At 50.4% G+C, this 20,989-nt stretch overlaps 1 protein-coding gene across 1 annotated transcript in view; it reads left to right on the top strand.

Moving 5' to 3' along the window:
* LOC137421385 (alkaline phosphatase) overlaps positions 1-20,989 on the top strand; it is a gene marked incomplete in the record, with an annotated part of 133,361 nt that overhangs the window by 27,154 nt on the left and 85,218 nt on the right.

Here is a 20,989-nt window from a genome sequence, read left to right as displayed (position 1 = left end):
TGGGAAACGCCCTGCCTGCGGGTTATATAGGCCCCGCCCCTCAACCTTCGCGAACCTCCTCGATCTTTCTTTCCACACCCTCTCCAAGTCCAACCCCTTGTTCGTGGTTGGTTGAGTGGGGCTGACTCACTCCTCCCCTATATGACGAGGTGGGGACCCGCCTTTCTTCCCCAACCCTGCCTCGTGGTCAATGGCGGATGAAGAGAAAACCGCCCAAAATGCAGTTGGCAATGCGAATGGCAATTGACGAAAAGGGGGAATGGAAGTTTTGGGAGTGGGACTGAAGGGAATCTATCTCTTTCACTGGTGCAATGGAGTATTTCAATTAATGGGAGACACAGCCTTACCCTAAAACACATAATAAGATATAACTATCGAACAGGGGTATTCTATGATTGGCTGTGGTGTGGATGCTCTATGGACTAATTATGGGACGCCTTTTGACCTTTACACAGCTCCGGAGGCAGGAGGCGCAGAATAAACAATCATAATAATACACACAATAAAAAAAAATACAGTCCTCATATCCGCAACAATATATACAGTCACGTGAAAAAGCAAGTACACCCCATGTAAAGTTTTGACTTTTTCAACATATTTCAACATACAGCTATTTGATCTTCATTTCAACAATATTGAAAGATAAAGGTGATATAATATAACAAATATCATGAAACATTTACATTTTGTAGTCCATTGTATAATTTAAATAAACATAAATGCAAATTTCGCATGTGGAAAAAGTAAGTACACCCTTGGCTCTAATAGGTGGTATTGCCCCCTTTGGCAGAAACAACCTCAAGTAGGCGTTTCTTACAACTGTCTACCAGTCTCTGACATCGACTGGGAGAAATTTTTGCCCACTCGTCCATGCAGAATTCTTTCAGCTGTGCGATGTTTGAGGGGTTTCTTGCATGCACAGCTCGTTTCAAATCCCCCCACAACATCTCGATGGGATTTAGATCCAGGCTTTGACTTGGCCATTCCAGAACCCTCCATTTCTTTCTTTTCAGCCATTCCTTGGTGGATTTACTGGTATGTTTAAGGTCATTGTCATGTTGTAAGGTCCACTTTCGGTTGAGCTTCAACTTTCCGACAGATGGCCTCACATTATCCTCAAGCACCCTCTGGTACAATGAAGATTTCATAGTGGATTCTATGAGGGTGAGCTGCCCAGGCCCTGATGCAGCAAAGCTGCCCCAAACCATAATATTTCCACCACCATGCTTTACAGTTGGTATCAGGTTCTTGTGGTCAAATGCTGTCTTTGCTTCTCGCCAATCATGTCTTCTGGTACTGTGGCCAAATAGCTCTACCTTTGACTCATCTGTCCAGAGCACATTGTTCCAGAAGCGCTGGTCTTTGCCTAGGTGTTCATTGGCAAACTTTAGCCTTGCCCTGATGTTCTTTCTGGACAGCAAAGGTTTCCTCCTGGCACACCTCCCATGTAGATCAAATTTGTGCAGCCTCTTTCTAATGGTAGACTCATGCACTTTGACACCAACAGTGGCAAGAGCTAACTGTAGGTCCGGTGATGACATTCTGGGGTTCTTAGAAACTTCTTTCAGCATCTTGTGGTCTGCTCTCGGGCTGAACATGCTCGGGCGGCGTGGCCTGAACAAGTTGGCAGTTGTTTGGAATCGTCTCCACATGTAGATGATCTTCCGGACAGTCGAATGATTGATTTCAAATTGATTGGAGATCTTTTTAAATCCCTTCCCAGACTCATAGGCATCTATAACCTTCTTTCTGAAGGCCTCAGAGAGCTCTTTTGATCTAGGCATGGTGACGCCGCACACTTAAACAACAAAGAGCAAACCAAACTAAATGCCTGAAGTTTAAATAAGACAGGTTCCTCCAAGATCCCCTCCAACGATGTTCTAATCATTTGCACCTGAGCTGGTGCACCTGATTCTAATTTTAGGTATTTGAAGTAGTGATAAATGTAGGGGTGTACTTACTTTTTCCACATGCAAAATTTGCATTTATGTTTATTTAAATTATACAATGGACTACAAAATGTAAATGTTTCATGATATTTGTTATATTGTTGTGGATATGAGAATTGTGTTTTTTTATTGTGTAATGAATTGTAAAGACCACCCTCCTGCCTCCATTCTGTGTATAAAGGTCAAAGGGCGTCCCTTAGTTAGGTCATATACCATCACGTAGCCAAATCATAGATTTCCTCCTTGTTGGTAGTTATTTCCTTATTGTGTGTATTAGGTTAAGGCTATGTCGTCCATTAACTAATACTGCATTGCACCGAAGTGAAACAAGGTAGTATCCCCTTTCAATTTCCCCAGAACCTCCTTGGGATTCCCCTTTTGTCAGCCGCATTACAAATTCCTCTGCGCGGTTTGCTGCATTCCGCTGTTTCTTTGGGCTTGTGGTTTTCGCCGCAGCTGCTTGGCGGTTTTCACCGCGACTCCATTAGCCACGAGGTGGGCTCGGAGAAGAAGGGGGAGGATCCGCCGAATCCAGGGCGTTGGCCGCCCCTCGTCATCAAGGGCGGAGCCAAAAGAGGCCGTGCGAGCGAACCAGCACTGCAGTAAGCGACCCGGTAGGCGTGCCCAGAGAGCTCGCGGGGAGAGGTCGAGGCGCGCTATAAAAACGCGTGCGCATGCATCAGGACAGTGGTTGGTGGTTGGTGGCTGAAATTACAGTTGTTGCTGAAGGAGGAAGGGTTGATGAAGAAAGAGAGTGGCGTTGGAGGAGGACGAGTTGAGTGTGGCGTTAAGTGGCATTAAAGTGGAGCTGAAGAGCCCGGAGTCCAGCACGAAGCGCCCATCCGCTCACGGTGAACAATACGTGCTGCTGCACACCAAGGTTTTCCCGCCAAGAACGCGAGTCGACTCCTGGAGCGGGACCTCGACGCCTGCAGTGGCCTGGGCCTTCCCATTCCTCCTTCCAGCCAATCCACTCTGCAATTCCCCGTGTGAGTCTGTCTTTGTTTGTTCTGTCCCTGGGTTAATTAAGACTGTAATAGATAAGCTAGAATTTTCACTGTGTCTTTCTGGTCCGTCCCTCTTTCTGCATTATTTTATTATTCTTCCTCCTCCTTGGTTGCTTTCAATTGTGTAAATAGTAAATAAATCATATTTGTATTTCTTACCCTTTGCCTTTCTTTCCTCTACATCCGTCGTTGTTGTCTTTTCCCTCATTGGACACCTGTGGCACGATTTTGGCCAACATTTCAGGATCAGGTTAGTCTTGGTAATAGTACGTGCTGCGGTTGCTAAACACCGCTCGGCAATCAAGTAACATCTGTCCGCGGTACGAACGGGGCTGTGCACCGGCCTTTCCGGAGGTCGCGGTGCAGCTTCAGGGACCACGTCGGTCAGTCACAAACGAGGGGACTAATCCCCCCTCCAAGGGGAACCATAGGCCGACATTGGGTTCCGTAACATTTGGTGTCTGGGAGTGAGATTCGAGGCCCGAACCAAATTTTTAAACATCTTAAAAAATTTGGTCAAAATTTGGAGCGGCCGAAATTTTGTTTAACATCCCAAATTGAGTCGTGCCATGGATAGTCAAGGCGATCGGATGCTGGTGGGGGTAGAGTTAGGGGGGGGGAGGGGTAGAATCGACCCAGGACCCCGGGGAGGATTTGGGAGTAATGGAGGAGCGCAATACGCATTGGGTTGCGGAGGGTTTGGACACAAAAAATGGCGCCTCGCACATGGCAGCGAGGGCCGCGCCCGCTGTGCAAATGGCTGTGATGGATGTGCAAATGTCGCAGCAAATGGCTGCGCAAATGGACGCCTTTATGACGCGATTATTAGCGAAGATGGGAGTGTCAAGACAGGAACTGAACGAAGAGATGGATCGAATGGCGAGATTGAAAAAGGCGGGGGAGATCATTGACCACAGATTGGGCGAGCAGGTCCCAGGGGTGCACGACGAGGTAAAGCGGGTCGAGAAGCGCTGGTTGAGCGAGGCGGAGGAAAGCACAGGTAACTGGACCGGGGTAGACATCGCGACCCGGGGTATGAAAAAGCCGGCGACCGCTGAGGTAGAGGGAATTTTAATAAAGCCAGCGGTCGTCAAAGAAAAAGTGCTGGGAATTGAAATTGGAGAGACCGGGGACTTAGAAAAGCACTCGCGGCAGGAGGAAGGAATGGATTGTGCACAAAGTCCAAGTTCACATCCTGATGCCGTACTTGCTAATCCTTATAAAGATTTGCAGGTGCGCGTGGAGAAGAGAATCCCCCAGGTGAGTCGTGCTGTGTATTGTGCGGGGAGATTTTGTAAGAGGATGTTTGATGACAAAATAATTTTCGCACGCTTGGGATCGAGGAAGCATCCGGGCATTGGTGAAGGGTCCCCTGTGAGTGGAAATGGCGCGCTTGTGGAAAAAAAGTGTGCATCGGGGAATGAGCGTGTTACGAAGCGCGAGTGTGAAACCGAGTGCGAGCGAGAATGCACGTCGGGGTGTACGGAGTGTGACACAGAGTGAGTTCGTAGTGGCGTGAGTGCGTCAGAGCACATCGGAGCGCGAGTGTGAAACCGAGTGCGAGCGAGAATGCACGTCGGGGTGTACGGAGTGTGACACAGAGAGTGAGTTGATGGTGGCGCGAGTGCGAGAGAGCACATCGGAGCTTGAGTGTGAAACCGAGTGCGAGCAAGAATGCACGTCGGGGTGTACGGAGTGTGACACAGAGAGTGAGTTGGTAGTGGCGCGAGTGCGAGAGAGCACATCGGAGCGCGTTAGTGGGTGGATGCAAGAGTGCACGCCCATGGTGAGTGTTATGGAGGACGTAACGGAGGAGAGGTGTGGACCGAAGTGTGCGAACGGTGAGTGTGCGCAAGAAGGTGCGCGGGAGGTGTGGTGTGTAACATGGAGTGCGTTGGTGGAATGGACGGAGTGTGTGGAATGTACGGACGGCGTTGGAACGCCGGGTTTTGCGAGTGTGAAACGGGTCATGTGGTGTGAGCATGCAAGTGAAGCATCGACGTTGACCGGGTTAGCAGCTAGGGTGACGGATAGCGGGCGTTCGGTGCGCGGAGCGCTTTGTTGGATGCGAAGCCTCGCGCGGGGCGCGCTTTGTTGGATGCGAAGCCTCGCGCGGGGCGCGCTTTGTTGGATGCGAAGCCTCGCGCGGGGCGCGCTTTGTTGGATGCGAAGCCTCGCGCGGGGCGCGCTTTGTTGGATGCGAAGCCTCGCGCGGGGCGCGCTTTGTTGGATGCGAAGCCTCGCGCGGGGCGCGCCTCTGTTGGATGCGAAGCCTCGCGCGGGGCGCGCTTTGTTGGATGCGAAGCCTCGCGCGGGGCACGCTTTGTTGGATGCGAAGCCTTGCGCGGGGCGTGCTTTGTTGGATGCGAAGCCTCGCGCGGATCGATGCTGCGTCGCCCCGCTTCGGAGCGTCGCGCACGATTCAGGCCTGGCCCCGCCCCACACGGTCGAGTCCGGGCCTTGTCGGGCGAGGCGACCGGTCCGGTTCAAGGGCGAGTAGGAGGAAGCGGATCGGTGCCCCCTAGTGGGGGCGGGGTTCCGACCGGGCGAGATTGAGCCATCAGGCCCGGGACTGCAAGGTGCCGCGCCGAGATGGTGCGTGGAATCTCGGCCCGACCAAACCACCTCCCTTGAACTGAAAGCCGGACGGATTCAACCTGCAGGCGACCAAACCACCCGCGTTCATTGTTCGGCTGTGCGAAGCCGAGCTTTGTAAATGAATTGGCGCACCGAGAGGCTCAAGTGAGTAGACGTGTAATGATAAGTGTTTTGGACCCGAAATTGAAAAGCAAAATGTGATGATTGGCAAAGGATTGGCAGATTGATGATTGGCAGATTGGTAGAGTGATTGGCAAATTTTTAATTGGCTGGAATTTGGTGAGCAAAATTTATAGTGAGAGATACCCGATGTGGTGGGATGGCAACTCTGCCATCCCTCACAGCGGGGGCAAAGGAGCACTAGTTATGGGGTTTGTGGCAGTGAAAACTAGCCCGGGAGGGTTAGGATATCGTGTGTAGGGACCTAGAGATTGACCATAGGTAACGTTAAGGTTAGGTAGCAACATTGAACCGGTAGTGGGGACATAGAGAGGGTAGTTGGATGATAATGACGAGGAAGTGCAATAATGTAAGGGGCGACGGGGAAGCGCAAGTTTTAGCAGGGCACCAGGTAGATTAGATGATGCCGTGTGAGTGTTGGAGGTGTATTCAGAAGTGTGTTGTGAAAAGTGTATGAGTGAGTGTTGATATCGAGCAAATGAGGAATTGCTAGGCAATGCTCGGGAGAGATGTGTGTGTGACCGTGGCAGAATTTGGGTGCCTGAGGCACTGGTGTTTGAGAATCGAAAGTGTATTGAGCGTGGAGGTGAATGGAGCAGTGTATGAGTGAGTGATGGTGATGTGTGTTGTATTGACCAAATGGTCCAGGGAGGAAGGAGGGTGCAGGTGGCACCAGGTGAAATTGCACAGGTGTGCAACTGCAGGTGAATGGAGAATGGTTGTGTGGAATACATGGAGTGTGGAATGGATGGTATGGAGTGAGTAAGGTGGAAACTGTGGAGTGGAGTGGATGGTGCGAAGGTGTGAATGGGGGAAGAGTGGACTCCTATCACGAATACCCGGGGAGGGTAGTGTAAGAGTTAGGTAGAGGGTACAGGTAAATTGTGGTTGGATATTGGCATCTGTGGTGCGTGTGGAAGAATGGTGGTTGAATGGGTGCATTAGTGTTGTTGAAATGGCTGGGCGTGTAGCCTGTTAGTATGTGTAGTTGATTGGGCACTCCACCACTGTGAGGATGTCGGCCAGGTGAGGCCGCAGGTGGGCTCTGGGAGCCGGTAGAGTTGTTGTGGATGGGGCCCGAGGATCCGGAGGACGGACCCAGGTAGCCCAGTGCCAGAGGGCACCGAGGGGTGACAGAGCCAGGAGGGGCCTTCCCCAGTTAGATAGGTTAGGGTGAGGAGCTAGGTAAGCTCGGGTGGCAACTACAGTGGTGGAGGTGTGCGGGTGGGTAGACCTGCTGGGAGAGCTACACGACTCAGCCCGGAAATTGTGCAAGGGCACCGGGAGATGAATCGGGGGAGTGAGACCCCAAATTGATAAGCACCACAGTTTGGTCAATGGGAATTGGTTTTTAGAACCCATAGTGTAAGAAGGCCAATGGTTTGGCAGGGAAAGACCCCGGGTAGTGTAAAGTGTGTTAAAGTCATTTAGGAAGTAGTTAGGTTTGAAATCTCCTCGCACCATCTGCATCCACTCACCTGAGATGACAAAACTCCACACCATGCCATGTTTTTATTATTTTTGTGCAAATGTTTGGAATGTGAGACGCATCATGACGTGGGTGTGACATTGTGCTTTGTGTTCCATCTCTTCCTCCTTATGAGGATTGATGATGAATTGGGTGATGGCAAATTTTGAAGTAGAGGGAGTGAAGACGAATTTGGCATCGGGGAAATATGGGGAAGACGTGACAGTAGTGACGAATTTGTAAATGTGTAGAGTGTGGTAAATATGGGGTATGGGCAAGGGTAGAGTAGGTAACAGGGGGGGTGACGTACGGTCGGGACGAGCTTTCTCACTTCGCTCTCCGTACGCACCTCGTCTTGCATTGCCTTGTTTGATGTGTACCCTTGTGACCTTACCCCTCGCTCAGCTGTCTTCCCCCCCCCCCCCTTGTCTCCCACACGAGGACTGTGCGCCACTGGGTGCTGAGGGGATCGTGTGGGAGTCCACCATTGTGCGCCCGAAACTCTCGCAACCACAGCTGTCTGCATCGATGCACCACGTATGGACCACATGTCTGTGGCTGAGCACCACTGATGGACCCCATGGGTTGGGGCATGGCCCATCTGCTGGAACCGGCCATGAAGGCCCGAGATATTGCTGGCGGACCTTGGTCACAGGGCACCGATACCACACAGGTGAACCACAATAGTCGGCCCTGTGGGCCGTAAATAAATAAAAATGGACACGGTTGTGCACTTTTAATATACCAAATAGGCCGCCAGCAAAGAAGTTGACAACATCAGGAAGAGCATTAGCCAGCAGAGGGAGCCGAAGAGGAAGACCAGCACCAGGGTTTGTTGGGTTTATTTTTATTATTGAACTGTGGTGACTGTGCACCGATTGGTGCTTGATGGTGTTTTGGTGCGTTTTTGGGTGCTTTCTGGTGCATCGATGCAGGGCAGACTGTCTCCCCCCCAAAAGAACAATCACAGGTCCTGGGTTGCGTTTTGTAAATACAAGTAGCATCATTGTAAATAATGCGCCCCCACCGTAAGTGTTTTAGTTTGAAGACAATTCCGCAATTCGGTTAGCTGTGGGCGTGAGTCTGTTAGGTAGGGTGCAATGCAGCAGGGGGACATACTTATTTGTGTTTTAAAACTGTCACACTCAGGGTCAGGTTAAATGTAGAGGGAACTACACCTACGTGCCACACTAAAAGTAAAAGTAATAGGCCCGGGACGTGCCTAAGAGGAGGAGGGTGCAGTGTTGTGGATATGAGAATTGTGTTTTTTCATTGTGTAATGAATTGTAAAGACCACCCTCCTGCCTCCATTCTGTGTATAAAGGTCAAAGGGCGTCCCTTAGTTAGGTCATATACCATCACGTAGCCAAATCATAGATTTCCTCCTTGTTGGTAGTTATTTTCTTATTGTGTGTATTAGGTTAAGGCTATAAAATAAATAAAATAACCACCTTTAGAGGCCATTTTTCCCCGCGAAGCGGGGGTTGGCCTTTTTCGGGAACCGTGGTTGTTGTTGTTTTTTGGTCCCCTTTTTGAAACAATGTATTACGACCGGATGCCCTTCCTGACGCCAACCCTTTTTGCCGCCTTTAACGACAAACAGGGAATTACCAGTGAACTGGTACTCAATTAGCCGACCTCGGAAGGATGACAGGCTGAGTCAACCCCCCTGGCGTTAATTCAGCGATCGACCGGGATTCGAACCCAGGATCCTAGGATCATAAGCCGGCACCCTAGCCGCTAGCCCAACACCAGGGTTTGTCACCAGGCTATGGCCCAACACCAGGCCCAACACCAGGCTATGTCGTCCATTAACTAATACTGCATTGCACCGAAGTGAAACAAGGTAGTATCCCCTTTCAATTTCCCCAGAACCTCCAGGGGATTCCCCTTTTGTCAGCCGCATTACAAATTCCTCTGTGCGGTTTGCTGCATTCCGCTGTTTCTTTGGGCTTGTGGTTTTCGCCGCAGCTGCTTGGCGGTTTTCACCGCGACTCCATTAGCCACGAGGTGGGCTCGGAGAAGAAGGGGGAGGAGCCGCCGAATCCAGGGCATTGGCCGCCCCTCGTCATCAAGGGCGGAGCCAAAAGAGGCCGTGCGAGCGAACCGGCACTGCAGTAAGCGACCCGGTAGGCGTGCCCAGAGAGCTCGCGGGGAGAGGTCGAGGCGCGCTATAAAAACGCGTGCGCATGCGTCAGGACAGTGGTTGGTGGTTGGTGGCTGAAAGTACAGTTGTTGCTGAAGGAGGAAGGGTTGATGAAGAAAGAGAGTGGCGTTGGAGGAGGACGAGTTGAGTGCGGCATTAAAGTGGAGCTGAAGAGCCCGGAGTCCAGCACGAAGCGCCCATCCGCTCGCGGTGAACAATACGTGCCGCTGCACACCAAGGTTTTCCCGCCAAGAACGCGAGTCGACTCCTGGAGCGGGACCTCGACGCCTGCAGTGGCCTGGGCCTTCCCATTCCTCTTTCCAGCCAATCCACTCTGCAATTCCCCGTGTGAGTCTGTCTTTGTTTGTTCTGTCCCTGGGTTAATTAAGACTGTAATAGATAAGCTAGAATTTTGACTGTGTCCTTCTGGTCCGTCCCTCTTTCTGCATTATTTTATTATTCTTCCTCCTCCTTGGTTGCTTTCAATTGTGTAAATAGTAAATAAATCATATTTGTATTTCTTACCCTTTGCCTTTCTTTCCTCTACATCCGTCGTTGTTGTCTTTTCCCTCATTGGACACCTGTGGCACGATTTTGGCCAACGTTTCAGGATCGGGTTAGTCTTGGTAATAGTTCGTGCTGCGGTTGCTAAACACCGCTCGGCAATCAAGTAACATCTGTCCGCGGTACGAACGGGGCTGTGCACCGGCCTTTCCGGAGGTCGCGGTGCAGCTTCAGGGACCACGTCGGTCAGTCACAAACGAGGGGACTAATCCCCCCTTCAAGGGGAACCATAGGCCGACGATGGGTTCCATCACAATATTATATCACCCTTATCTATCAATATTGTTGAAATGAAGATCAAATAGCTGTATGTTGAAATATGTTGAAAAAGTCAAAACTTTACATGGGGTGTACTTACTTTTTCACGTGACTGTATTTATATATATATATATATTGTTATGAATTTGAGAATGGTGTTTTTTTGTGTTGTAAAATATCACCCTCCTTCCTCCAGTTGTTGTGTATAAAGGTCAAAGGGCGTCCCTTCGTTAGGTCATATACAATCACGTAGCCAAATCATAGATCTCCCTGTTCAGTAGTTATCTCCTTAGTCTGTGTATTAGATTAAGGCTGTGTCTTCCATTAATTGACACTCCATTGCACCGAATCCAGACAAGGTAGTATCCCCTTTCAATTTACCCAGAACCTCCATTGGATTCCCCTTTCCTCAATTGCCAACTGCATTGAGCGGTTCGCTGAATTCTGCTGCAGCTGTGGGTTGTTGTTTTCGCTGCAAGACTCCATTAGCCACGAGGTCATCTCGGAGCCGAAGGTGGGAGGAGTCGGCCCAGCGCCGGGAACAAGGCGTGGCCTTGCCAACGCCTCCTCTAAGGGCGGGATCGGTGAGCCCTCGCGACCAAACAGGGCCGAGGCGACCTCACCGATGGGCGTGTCCTGGAGGCCGGCGGCTTGATCGCCCGAGGGAGATATAAGCGCGCGCGGAAGCCTTTGAGGGAGTTGCGTCAGAGATACGGCAGATGCGTGACCCAGCTGATTTCTGCAGAGAGCCGCCTCAACCAGCCCCGTTTCAACCAGCCGCGTGAAGCCCTGACGGGGCAGCGAGTGACCCTGCCGGTGTGCGGTGTAAAGCCGAATACAAGGAGCTGCCGGGCTCCTCGCTTCCCGCCCGGAGTGGACCTGCTCGCTGTGCCCTGTGATTCCACCTGCTCATCCCTCCAAACGATTCCTGTCCTTCCATCCTTTTGTGTACGTGAGTTTGTTTTGTGTGTTCTGTCCTGGGTTATAAGTAAGTCTGTATAAGCTAGAAATTGCACTGTGTCCTTCTGGTCCGTCCCCCTTTCTGCATTATTTTATTATCCTTCCTTCTTCCTTGGTTTCTTTCATTGTGTAAATAGTAATAATAAATAATAGTAGTATTTCCAACCTTTTGCCTTCGTCTTCTTCTTCTTCACATCCGTCGTCTTTGTCTTTTCCCCATTGAATACCTGTGGCACGATTTGGCCAACGTTCAGGATCGGGTTAGTCTTGGTTAACGGTTCGTGCCACGGCTGCCATCCGCTCGGCAAATTAACATCTTATCCGCGGTCGCGAACGAAGCTGCTCACCTGCCTCTGGAGGGAGCTTGTGCAGCTTCAGGGACCACGTCGGTCAGTCACAAACGAGGGGACTAATCCCCCCTCGAGAAGGGATCCGAGGCCGACGTTGGGTTCCGTAACAATATATATATATATATATATCTCACGCAGTGTTTGTGTGAGAAATCTCTGAGGATATCGCGGAGACTCAATAGCTTAGTGGGCTGTCACCGCGTAAGTGATGAGGTCCGTGGGTTTGAGTCCTGGGTTGAGTCAGAATATTTTCACATCAGCCCCACGCAGGAATTTACTTCCTGTTTCTTAAATTATATAAATATTGTTGCGGTTGTGCCATAAATGCAAACCCCTATAGTTCATTGCACGACAACATGTAGCCTGCAGTAGTTAGATATGTCTTATTGAATGTAAAGATTCGCTCTTTCCCATTGTGTAGTAATAAAGACCAAATATGCATTGAGTTAGGCAGGATCTTCAAACCCTCGTTGGTTACGGAAGCCATTTTTAATGAGCAGGAAGGCGTGGCCAAAAGCACGGCCCATGTGACCAATGGCGAGCCGGGAACCCATCGCCATGATGCGACAAGCCTCAGCCAATGGGAGGCTCTGGAACATTTTGAAGGGCGTGGGCAGGTCTGGTAAAAGCCTACGCGGAGCGCATTATCATTCTCTTTTGCCGAGGATTTCGCTGCACACAGGACGACCTCCTGCTCTGTTCGATCTTGCCTTGCCTTGGATTTTGCCACGTGGACGACACCCTGCTCTGGACTCTCTTGTTTTAGCTCCACCAGACGGCACGTGTTTTGGCCTTTGTTCTTCGTCGACACCAATCGCTTCTGCGCCGATCTTTTGCGCCATCCGGCTGACCTGCAAGCTTGTCCAACCTGTGCTGAAGTTCGTCCATACCAACTTCGAGGTGGCGGTTCGTCCTTCGGACCTTACCTCATCCAGGCTGCACGTCCGGATCGGGTATTGAACTGCGAGCCGCGCACACCAGCCACGTGGTCACCAGCAAGGCAATTCCAGCACGTACATCGGTACGCCCTTAACCAGTGTCCTTTTTCCGTGTGTGTGTGTGTGTGTGTGTGTGTGTGTGTGTGTGTGTGTGTCAGAGTGTGAAGGCGCCAAGTCGGGGTTATTATTAGGTAATAATTGATAAGCTGAATCTTCGTCTCTGTTTCTCTGTGCCTTTTAAATAAAAGGCTGTACATTTGATTCCTTTCCAACCTGTTCGGTATGACTTTTCTCCATTGGCCTAGCATCATCCGGGACCGAATTTGGCTAGACTCAGGTCCGTAAATCTCGTGGGGTAACGCCGCTTTCCACACCGTGCAAATCAGCTCGGCACGCAATTGAATAAGGTGTGTGAAAGCGAGGGTTCGATCGCGCTGTTCTTCGGCACGCGCGTGCACCTTGATCCGTGCACCTTGAAGGTATTCGTGATTCTCTGGTGTTAACCGAGGGGAATCACGCAAAAATATTGTTGTGCAACAAGGGGGTTTTGAACCCGGCCCTCGCAACAAATTGTTGTCAGGAGTGGGGATTTGAACCAACCGCAACAATATATATATATATATATATATATATATATATATATATATATATATATATATATATATATATATATATATATATATATATATATATATTGTTGCGGATATGAGGATTGCATTTTTTTGATTGTGTGTATTGTAGTGGTAAATTGTTGTGTAACATTGGTTGAATATGGCCCCTCCTGCCTCCAGAGTTGTGTAAAGGTAAAAAGGGCGTCCCGGTAGTTATTCCATGAAACACCACATTGCAGGACCCGATAAAACCCTTGTTCAGTAGCTTATATCTTATTATGTGTTTTAGAGTAAGGCCTTGTCTTCCATTAAAATAATACTCCATTGCACCAAATCAATTAAGAATAGCTCCCCTTCAATAATTCCATTTCACAGCCAAACTCTCCATCTGCGGGTAAAGCAGTTCACAAGCGTGGGGTGCACGCCCTCTCATTTCGCTGCTATAGTGAATATGTGCTCCGTGCTCTGTTTGAACAGGAGGGGCGGGGTCGCCCGGGAGAGGCAAGCCCAGGGCGCGCCACGAAGGGCGGGGCTGTTCAGCCCCATGCCCAAATAAGGAAACAAGCCCGTGGCTCGCCACGAGGGGCGTGCCGTCGGCGCCATGCCCAAATAAGGAGACAAGCCCGTGGGATTACCATACAAGGTCACGAAACAGAGCACGGGGGAGAGGGCGGTACCGAAACCGAGGGGGGCGTGTCAGACCCGCGCTGAAGGTTTGGACAGAAGGGTGCGACGATCGCTGGGACAAGCTACACGAGGGATACGGCAGATGAGTCCAGGTGCGTAAGAGGGTTGGCAGTCCACCGGGAGAGAGTTCAGAGTTGCACCGGAGTTGCGTGAGAGATACGAAAAGCCTTTAACAAAGAGCCGCTTCAACCAGCCCCGTTTCAACCCGCCGAGTGATCCTGCCGGCGTGCGCTGTAAAGCCGAATACAAGGAGCTGCCGGCGTGCGCTGTAAAGCCGAATACAAGGAGCTGCCGGCTCCTCGCTTCCCGCCCGGAGTGGACCTGCTCGCTGTGCCCTGTGATCCCACCTGCTCATCCCTCCAAACGATTCCTACCCTTCCATCCATTTGCGTACGTGAGTTTGTTTTGTTCGTGCTGTCCTGGGTAGTAAACTAAGTCTGTATAAGCTAGTAATTTTCACTGTGTCACCTGCGTTTTCATGTCACCTGTAAATAATCGTGACTGCTCTTTTTGCTTATGTGTGTGTAAATAATAAACCCCGTTACTCTTCTGTACGTCTTCTTCTCCTTCCTCTTTGCATTCGTCGTCTTAGTCTTTTCCCGATTGAATAGCGGTGGCGCGATACGGCCAACGTTTGGGGGAATCGGGTTTAGTCGGGGAACAACTGTTCGGTCGCGGAGCCTCCGCTCGGCAAACATACCATCCTTAACCGCGTACCGTAACAATATATATATATTGTAACGAATGTGGAAACGTTACAATGTGAACGTTACAAAAGTATGGTAACATCCTCGTAATGTAAATAATGGTCGCAGCCGTCCTCCTAGTTAATTCCATGAAACTTACACGCAGGTCACGATATATCTTTCAAATAGTGTATTTCCTTATTCCATGTAGGCTAAATATGTGTTTCCCACTAGATTGACTTTGCATTGTATCAAACAAAATAAGCGTAGGCCCTTCCAATTTCCCCAAACATCTCCGCTCTCCAAAGTTCCTTTCAAAAGGGGAGTTGTTTTCAATCCCGCAGGCCGCCATTGCCCATGTGCTTTGAGTCGGAGAAGAAAGGCGTGTCTCCACCTCGTCATAAGAGGGAAGGAGTGAGCCAGCCCTAACAGCCAATCAGCACCGCGGTGAGCGACCCGGTAGGCGTGCCCTCGGAGCCGGCGGCTTGATTTCGCCCGAGGTGATAAAAGCGACTGTAAGGGACTGCTTTAAGAGATGACCTGGGAGATGAGCAAAGAGGCTGCACCAAGAGGAGCGGTGAGATGCGAAACGCTCCAAGCCAAAGAGGAGAGGTACTCGGCAAGGAAACCAGCTTTGGAGAGATGCGCTGAAAGGAGGGAGATGGCTCCACCACAAGAAGAGGAGCAGGTGTGCCGAACCAGCGCGTGACGTCTACCGCAGCGGATACGTGACGAAGGGTTTTCCCGCCAAAACCGCGAGGAATTGCGAGCTGCTGCCTCCCGACTTTGCCTCCCTCTCAAGCAATCCACCTCAAGCCCTACCTGCCTGCATTATCCCCTGTGTAAGTGTGAACGTCCTGTCCTGCTCGTTGTCTTGGGGTTAAGTAAAAATGAATAGTGTAAGTTAACGATTCGCTGTGTTACTGCTTCTTCCATCCATTGCTTGTGTGTGTATAATAAATCTGTTCTTCCTCCGTATTCTTCTTCTTCTTCTTTTTTATTCTCTTTCGGTCGCTTTAGAGGTTTCCCGATTGAATATCTGTGGGGCGATCTGGTCAACGTCGGGTGGAATCGGGTTCTAATCGGGGAGTAACTGTTCGGACGCGGTTAAATACACCACTGCTCGGTCAATATAACATCTAAAGCTGCGTCTGTAACAATTGGTGTCGAGGAGTTGGATTCGGACCTGGGACTAAATTTGTTAGGCCCAAATTTTGGAACACCAAGTGTACTATTAGAGTAACAATTGGTGTCGAGGAGGGAGATCGGACCCGAAATCGGACCCGAAGCGTGCTTAACGCGCTCAAAATTACAAGCTGCCGAAATTTATTTTGTTTTATAAAGCAAAACCCGAATTTTGAGATCGCGCCATGGACAATCAAGGCGATCGGATGTCGGTGGGAGAGATAGACAGGGTGGAATCGACTCAGGACCTCGGGGAAATGTATGTGGAGGAAAGGGAGGAGGAGAAAAATAGCAATGTGGTTGCGGAAGTGTCAGACGCGCGAAGTGGCGTCCTCGCGCACGTGGGTGTAGTGGCACCAAATTTTGCCGCGACCGTAGCAGCGCCGTTGGTGGATTTGAACCTTTTTTTTATACAAATGAAGGCCCTTATGGACAAGAATAGCGAACAAATGGAAAACAGAAGGAGGGCTGATAGTGAAAAAATGGAAAGCAGAATTATGGGGCAAATGGGGGTAATGAGGGACGAAGCGAGGGGTACCGGTGAGAAGGTAGACAAAAATTTTGAGGGGTTAGACAATGGGATAGAAGGGGTGAAACATGGGTTAATGGGGGTGGAAAATAGAATGGCTGCCCAGCAGAATCAGATAGAGGGAGTGAAAAATGGGTTAATGGGGTTAGAAAATAGGATGGAGGACAAATTGCGGGAAATAGGGGAACAATCTGCCAGGGAAATCAAACAAATGGGAGAGCAGATAGAGGAGGTGAAAATCGGGGTAGAAACCAAACTGGATGCTCAGAGGGATGAATTGGGACAGATGAGGGTGGCATCTACAAAAGAGATGGAGGAAATACGACGAGGGGTAAGTGAGGAGGTTTCGGGGCTACGCGAGGAGGTAAAGCGAGGTGAGAAGCGTATGGAGAAAGAGGTGAGAAATAATACGGCTAAGTTACAAGGGGGAATAGAAGATCTGACGAAGGGAGTAGAACAGCTGACAGTCGGACAAAGGGAACTAGCGGACCAAGTGGAAAAGAACACTGCAATCATCGGGGGTTTGAAAGCGACACAAAAGGACATTAAAAACGAATTAATAGCAACACAAAAGGAATGTCAGATGGTACATGAGAGGTTGACAAAGAAGTTGGAGGAGGTGACAGAAGTGATGGAGACAAAGGACCGGCAGGTGAGGATGCACATAGAGACGGTCACGGTAGCCTTAGAGGACGAACTTGAGGAGACGCACCGAGAAATAAAAGAGGTTAAACAAAAATTAGAGGAAGTGGAAGAAGAGGTGAGTGAAATTAAGAAGAGACGGACAGAAACTAAGAGAGAAATAAAGGAGGAGATAGCGGAATATGTACAAGGTCGGTGCTCAACTCATAATGTGATGCTCACTAACCAAATAAAGAGTTTGCAGGTGGCAAAGGAGGTGCGGAGACAAGGTACGGAGGTGAGTGGCAATGTATATGATGTGAGGAAAGCTTCAGTCGGCTTGGGGATTGGTTTGGATCCGGGTGTTCGTGAGAAGCCGTTGGTGAAGTGTGCGACAGCTCTGGTGTGCGAAGAAAGAGGTGTGCGAGAATGTCCGACCATGGGGTGTGTGAGGAAAAAGTGCACGCCGAGGAGTGAGTGTGCCGTCAGGAGTGAGCCGGTCGTAGCGCGTGTGCGAGGGAGCACAGGGAAGCGCGGTGTGGTGAGTGTTACGGAGGAAGTAATGAAAAAGTGTGCGCAAGAGGATGCGCGAGAAAGGTGTGTAACGGACGGGTGCATGAGGAAAGAGTGTGCTGTCGAGAGTAAGGGTGAGTGCGCGGTCAAGAATGGAGGTGAGAGTAGTGAGAGTGAAACGGAGCGTGAGTTGGTTATGACAGGTGAGCGAGGATGTACACCTGGAATGGAAGGATGCACACCTGGAATGGTAGAGCGTGTGTGGGAAGGCACATTTGAGTTGGTAGTGAGGCACGTGGTTGGGTGTGCGAATGAGAGCACACCTGTGATTGTCACAGAGGAAGTGACCGAGGAGGGGGCGCGAAGAGGTGTGTTGGTGAGGTGTGCGACCAACGAATGTGTGCCAAGGTGTTCGGTGGTCAGGTGTGTGACCAAGTCGGTGAGCGGAATGAGTGTACCGAGGTGTGTAAGAAAAGGTACGCCGAGGAGCATGGAAACGGCTGCATGTATGAGCAAGAAAGGGGTAGCGTATGCTTGTAAGCATCCAGGTGAGGCGTCGACGGTAACCGGGTTAAAGGTTAGAACGACTTATACCCGAATCGGGCCCTCGGTGCGCGTCGGGCAGCTTCGCGTGCCGCGAGGACCAGCGGGGATCCGAACCACGGCGGTTTCGAAAGAACCGCCGTACGCGATCCACGCTGTGCCTCGCTTGGAACGGCCGCGTCCGGGCTCCACTAGGCGGAGCGGGCAGCTGGATAGGAAGGGTCGTCATGGCGACCACGTTTTGTTGAGACGTGCCGGCAGGTCGAGATCGGGACATTGGATGGTTCCACGCCGAGGTGGTGCGTGGGATCTCGGCCCGGGTAAGCCCCCGCCCCTGCCCCGAATGCGGGACGCATCCAGCCGCCGGCACAAAAGAATCCGCGTTCATTGCTCGGCTGTACGAAGCCGGGCTGTAGACGTGAATTGGCGCACCGAGAGGATGTAATAAGTAGACGGGTGATGGTGATAGTGATAGTGATTTAAAACGAAATTTAGAAAAGTGAGTAGAATTGGCAGTAAATGGGAAATTTTTGAATTGGTTGGAATCTGGACGAGCAAAATTGATAGAGAGACCCCCGATGTGGTGGGATGGCAAATCCACCATCCCTCACAGGTGGGGGCAAATGCGCAATAGTTTATGGGGTGGCTATGACAACCGAGCCAGGGAGGGCTTGGATAATTGTAGGGATCTAGCGAAGATGACAGTAGGTAACGTTAAGTTTAGTTAGTGACTGATACCTGTAGTGGGGACGCAGGTAGATTAGTGTGGATTATAATGACGTGGGAGCGCAATAGTTTAAAGGGACGACTGGGAAGCGCAAGTTTCAGAGGGGAGTAGTTAGCTGCGATGATGCCGTGTGTGTGAGCATTGAACAGGTGAGAATTGAACAGGTGTGATTGCACAGGTGTGCAACTGAACAGGTGGATGGAGCAGTGTATGAGTGAGTGATAGTGATTGTGTATTGTGATGACCAAATGGTCCAGGAAGAAAGGAGGGTGCAGGTGGCACCAGGTGTGAGGGCACAGGTGTGCAACAACAGGTGTATGTGGCTGTGTGGAATAAATGGTAGTGTGGAATATCTGGAGTATTGGAATGGATGGTCGTGGAGTGAGAATGGTGGAAATTGTGGAGTGGAGTGGATGGTGCGAAGGTGTGAATGGGGGAAGAGTGGACCCCCATCACGGATACCCGGGGCGGGTAGTGTAAGTGTTAGGTAGAGGGTACAGGTAAATTGTGGTTGGATATTGGCATCTGTGGTGCGGATGCAGAATGGTATGTGGATGGGTGCATTAGTGTTGTGGAAATGGCTGGGCGTGTAGCCTGTTAGTGTGTGTAGTTGGTTTGGCCACTCCACCACTGTGAGGATGTCGGCCAGGTGAGGCCGCAGGTGGGCTCTGGGAGCCGGTAGTAGTTGTTGTGAATGGGGCCCGAGGATCCGGAGGACGGACCCGGGTAGCCCAGTGCCAGAGGGCACCATGGGGTGACAGAGCCAGGAGAGGGGCTGTCCCCAGTTAGTTAGGTTAGGGTGAGGAGCTAGGTAAGCTCGGGTGGCAACTACAGTGGTGGAGGTGTGCAGGTGGGTAGACCTGTTGGGAGAGCTAGACGTCGCAGCCCAGAAATTGTGCGAGAGCACTGGGAGATGAATCGGGGGAGTGAGACCCCAAATTGAGAGGCACCACAGTTTGGTCAATGGGAATTGGTTTTTTAGAACCCATAGTGTAAGTTGGCCAATGGATTGGCAGGGAGAGACCCCGGGTAGTGTAAAGTGTGTTAAAGTCATTTAGAGGATAGTTAGGATGAAGGATCTCCTCGCACCATCTGCATCCACTCACCTGAGGTGACAGGTACTCCACACCATGCCATGTTTTGATTATTTTTTATGATGCAAATGTTTGGATTGTGAGACGCATCATGACGTGGGTGTGACATTGTGCGTAATTCCATCTCTCCCTCCTTATGAGGATTGATGATGAATTGGTGATGGCAAATTTTGAAGTAGAGGGATTGTGGAGACGAATTTGGTATAGGGGAAATATGGGGAAGACGTGACAGTAGTGACGAATTTGTAAATGTGTAGATTTTTGTACATATGGGGTAAGGGTAAGGGCAAGGGTAGGGTAGGTGACAGGGGGGTGACGTACGGTAGGGACGAGCTTTCTCACTTCGCCCTCCGTACGCATTTCGCCTTGCATTGCCTTATTGACGTGGACCCTTGTGACCTTACCCCTCGCTCAATTGTCTTTCTTTTGTCTCCCACATGACCTGTGCGCCATTGGGTGCCGAGGGGAGCGTGCGTGAGGTGGCCATTGTGCGCCCGAGATTCCCAGAACCAGCATGCATTGCGTTGATGTACCACTTTATGGACCGCTGTTCTGCGGCCAAGTACCACTTGATGGACCCCAGGTTCTGGGGCAGGGCACCTCTGTTGGAGACCGGCCATAGTGGCCAGGGAATCTTGCTTGCGGACCTCGGTAAGGTGGCACCTATGCCAAACAGGTGGACCACCCTTAGTTGGCCCCTGAGGCCCTAAATAAAAATGGACACAAGTTGTGCTTTTTATTATTTCCAACTAGGCCGCATGAAGCCAGAATACGTCGGGAAGAACATCGGCCCAGCAGAGAAAGAGAAGACAACCACCAGTTGTTTTGTTGTGTTTATTATGAACCATGGTGACTGCGCACCGGGTGGTGCTTTTGGTGCTTTGTGGTGCTTTTGGTGCTTTTGGGTGCTTTGGTGATATTGGTACTGGTGCATCGATGCAATGCGTGCTGTCTCCTCCCTCCCAACAGGAATTTCTTTTTCTTGTTCCCTAAAAAGAAAAAAAACACACAGGTCCTGGGTTGCGTTGTAAATAAGAAATCACGTCATTGTAAATAATGCTCCCCACCGTAAATGTATAGTTTGAGAATAATTCCGTAATTCGGTTAGCTGTGGGCTTGAGTCTGTTAGACAGGGTGCAATGCAATAGGGGGACATACTTATTTGTGTTTTAAGATTGTCACACTCAGGGTCAGGTTAATTGTAGAGGGAATTACACCTACGTGTCACACTAAGTTAAAGTTTAGTAGGCCCGAGTACGGGCCTGAAGAAAGGAGGGTGCAGTGTAACGAATGTGGAAACGTTACAATGTGAACGTTACAAAAGTATGGTAACATCCTCGTAATGTAAATAATGGTCGCAGCCGTCCTCCTAGTT

The sequence above is a fragment of the Myxine glutinosa genome, chromosome 2 (genome assembly GCF_964187855.1).
Source record: "Myxine glutinosa chromosome 2, kmMyxGlut1.1, whole genome shotgun sequence".
Lineage (NCBI taxonomy): Eukaryota > Metazoa > Chordata > Myxini > Myxiniformes > Myxinidae > Myxine > Myxine glutinosa.
Note: the sequence above shows the minus strand (reverse complement) of the source record. Positions and strands in the feature narration are given on the sequence as shown.